Source organism: Elephantulus edwardii, unplaced genomic scaffold (genome assembly GCF_000299155.1).
Source record: "Elephantulus edwardii isolate Elephantulus edwardi_28Jun2011 unplaced genomic scaffold, EleEdw1.0 scaffold00059, whole genome shotgun sequence".
Lineage (NCBI taxonomy): Eukaryota > Metazoa > Chordata > Mammalia > Macroscelidea > Macroscelididae > Elephantulus > Elephantulus edwardii.
The window spans coordinates 617,730-621,734 of NW_006399809.1; positions in this window are offsets into that span (position 1 = coordinate 617,730).

A 4,005-nucleotide genomic window follows, 5' to 3' on the forward strand; every position below is an offset into this window, starting at 1 on the left:
GCTTTGACAAGCACTGTGGCATTTGGACAAGAACAAACTGGGAGGAGGGTAGAGAGAATAGTGCAACAAGGAATGAATGGAAACCCAAAATCTCTGTAAATGTTTATGAAAATTAAGAAAATATAGAAAAAAAATTGAATTGTTTCATTTAATAGATGCAGCCTTGGATGCTCTCACCAGCCTATGCCAGGGAATTTGGAGGATAACTGTCTGGACATTGGATTGGAAGAGTTCCATTCCCAAGAAATGTGATAAACCTGAGTGGGGAAACTATAAAAAATAATCATTGATATCACATGTAGCTGTAACTGAAGATCACTCAAAACTGGCTAGAACAGTACACAGATAGGGAACTGCCAGAAGCTCAAGCGGGATTTAGAAGAGGCTGTGGGAGCAGCCTCCAAAGATATCATTGGTGATACCAGATGGATCCTGGCTGAAAGTAAGAAACACCAGAAGAATGTAAATTTTTGCTTCGTTAATTATGCAAGGGCATTTGACTGGGAGGATGATAGCAAGCTGTGGCAAGAATGGGAATCCCAAAGCACTTGAGTGTGCTCATGTGTAACCTCTCCCTGGACCAGGTGGCTGTCGTGAGAATGGAGCAGGAGAGCACAGCATAATTTGGAATTGGGAAGGGAGTGTACCAGAGTTGTATTCTCTCCCCATACCTATTCAATTTATATGCTGAGCAAATTGAAGCTGGACTCGGTGGAGGAGTGTGGGTGGCATCAGGACTGAAGGGAGCCTCATCAATAAGCAATAACCTACATGATGCAGATGATACTACTTTGCTTGCTGTAAGTGAGGAGGACTGGAAGCACTTGTTGCAGAAGATCAAGGAATGCAGCCTTCCTTATGGATTGCATCTCAATGTCAAGAAAATAAAGATTCTTAGCACTGGACTGATAGGTAGTGCCATGATGCATGGAGAGGAGATTGAAGCTGTCAACAGCTTCATCTTGCTTGGATCCACAGTTAACATCCTTGATACCAGCGTTCAGGATATAAGAAGACACATTGCATTGGGAAAATCTGCAATTAGGAACCTCTCAAAACTACTGAGGAGCAATAATATCAGTTTGAGGCTTAAGGTGCAAGCTATGGTCTTTCTGATCACTAACTATGCATCTGAGAGCTGGACAATAAATAAGGATGACAGGAGAAGAATTGATGCCTTTGAGCCGAGATGTTGGAGAAGAGCACTGAACATCCTATAGATGGCCAGAAAATGACCAGATATGTTTTGGAGAGGGTTCAGCCTGAGTGCTTTCTGGAAGCAAGAATGATGAGGTTTCACCTCACATACTTTGGACATGTTGGTAGGAGGTGCTATTCCTTGGGGAAGGACATGATGTTGGCAGAAGTGGAGAATAGGAGGGGGAGAGGAAGACCCTCAACTAGGTGAGTTGACATGGCGACTGCTTCAATGGGGTCTTGTGTGGTCAGGAAGTGTGAAGATGGCTCAGGGTAAACAGGGCTCATATCTTTTGTTCATAGTGTGTCTCTGAGTCGTACTTGACTCAATGGAACTAACTAACTATGCCAGCTGATGCGCAAATTTTAAATGTAATAAGGCAGCCAAGTTAAGATTAAAACTTGTCTTCTTCAATTATGAGAATAATTTGCTTAATTAGTATGGAAGTTGTTCACCTGTAATTTGGCCAAAATGCTTAGATGTCTTCGTCATTCATTCTGAGAAATACTTAGGATATCTTATTATCCTAGAATCTTTTTAGGGATTCTGTATAGAGAATTTTGACATATGGTTCCCCTTTTATTCATGTTGTTGCTATGTGCCGTCAAGTCACCTGTGACTCATAGCAACCCTAAACCCTGCTCTATCCTGTGCCAATCTTATTGTCTCTAACACACTTGTCACCATTACTCCAATCACTGAATCAATCTATCTTGTTCAGGTTCTTCCTCCCTTGTGCTGTCCCTCCACTCTCCCAAGCATGATGTCTGTCTCCAAGCACTAGTTTCTCCTTGCAACATGCCCAAATTATGACAGACGAAGCTTCAGAATCCTTGCCTCCAAGGAACAGCCTGGTCTCATCCTATATAGAAAGAACCTGTTTGTTCTCCTAGCAGTCCATGATCTTGCAGAATATTTGTTTGGATTCCTATTAAAAATTATTGAGATGCTATCAGTGGATGAATTTATTGATGACTGATATTTCAGATGCAAAATGAAATACCAACATCTGTCTGTCTGTTCGTTGGTATGCTGAAAGTTATGTTGTTGATATATCAGCAAGGTCATCCATGGTGATCATGTTTCAGGGAAGCTTCAGAACTAAGATCACCTAGAAACAAAATACTGATACTCTACATCTGAAAATCAGTCAGTGAAAACTTTATGCTTCTCATTATTTTTTTTAAATACAGTGCTGAAAGAATCATCAACAATCTGCATTATGCAGATGACACAACCCTGCTTGCTGAAACTGAGGAGGACCTGAAGCACTTGCTGTGGAAGGTCAGGGACTACAGTCTTTAATATGGATTGAAACTCAATATCAAGAAAACAAAGATTCTTACCACTGGGCCGACTGGCAGTATCATAATGGATGGTGAAGATGTTGAGATTGTTCACAGTATTGGTTTGCTTGGCTCCACAGTCAACACTCTTGGCACCAGCAGCCAGGAAATTAAAAGACATATTGAGATGGGAAAGTCTATGATTAGAGACCTCTCTAAAGTGGTGAAGTGCAAGGATGTCAGTCTGGAGACTAATGTGCACCTGATACATGCCATGGTCTTTGCAGTCACTTGCTATGTATCAGAGAGCTGGACAAAGACGACGGATGATAGAAGGAGAATTGATGCCTTTGAGCTGAGGTGTTGAAAAGAGTATTGAATATACCATGGACTGCTAGGAAAACAAAGAGGTTTGTCCTGGAGAGGGTTAAATCAGGCTGCTCCTTGGAGGCAAGGGTTCTGGGGCTTCCTCTGACATACTTTGGACATGCTGTAAGAAGGTAGAGGTCCTTGGAGAGGGACATCATGCATGGGAGGATCGAGGGACAGTGTAGAAGAGGAAGACCCTCGATGAGATGGATTGATTCAGTGACTAGGGTAACGGGGTGGGGGGTAGGTGTGTCGAAGACCCTCGATGAGATGGATTGATTCAGTGACTAGGGTAACGGGGTGGGGGGGGTAGGTGTGTCGGAGATGGTGAGATTGGCACAGGATGGGACAAGTTTAGGGCTGTTGTACATACGGTCACTATAAGTTGCAGGCAACCCAATGGCACATAACAACAACAACAAAAGTGTTGAAAGATGAGCCTCAAAGATTGAAAGATATTAAAAATTCACTAGCTGTAGCAACAGACTCCAATCTACCAATGCTTGTGAAGATGGTGCAAGGCAGGCAAAGCTTTGTTTCGTTATGCGCTGGGCAACCTAACAGGTTAGCACCAACTCCATGGAAATCAACAACTGCCACCTCAACAACAACCAACCAACAAATAAAAAGCAATAGGAAATAGAATCTCATTAGATTGTGAGAATATTTTGAAATACTAATACTTGTTATTGGAAGGAAAAACCTGATGGTCATAAATAGTTAAAGAGACATTTATTAAAATGATAAATGGAAGGACAGCAAATAAAAGACTAGTATAGATAATTTTTAAAAATTTTTTCCTTTTTAACAATTTAGTTTCTTTAGACATCAAATTTATAAGCATATCTACATTAGAGCCAGATTTCACTGAAATAATTTCTTTTTTATTTTTTTATTAAATTTCATTAGTTTTAGTGAACATTTAGAGAGATTTTGGGTTTTCATTCATTCGTTGTTGCACTGTTTTCTCCACCCTCCTCCCCAGTTCGTTCTTCTTTCCCCCCGCCCCGTCTGTTTTAATTGTCCAATTGCCACAGTGCTTGTCAAAGCCCCTTGCCATTCCCTAGAACTCCTCCCTGAGAGAGACTTCACCCTGATTCATAAGGAAAAGGGGATGGCGTATTCTCTTAGCTACTTCCTGCTGAAAAGGGA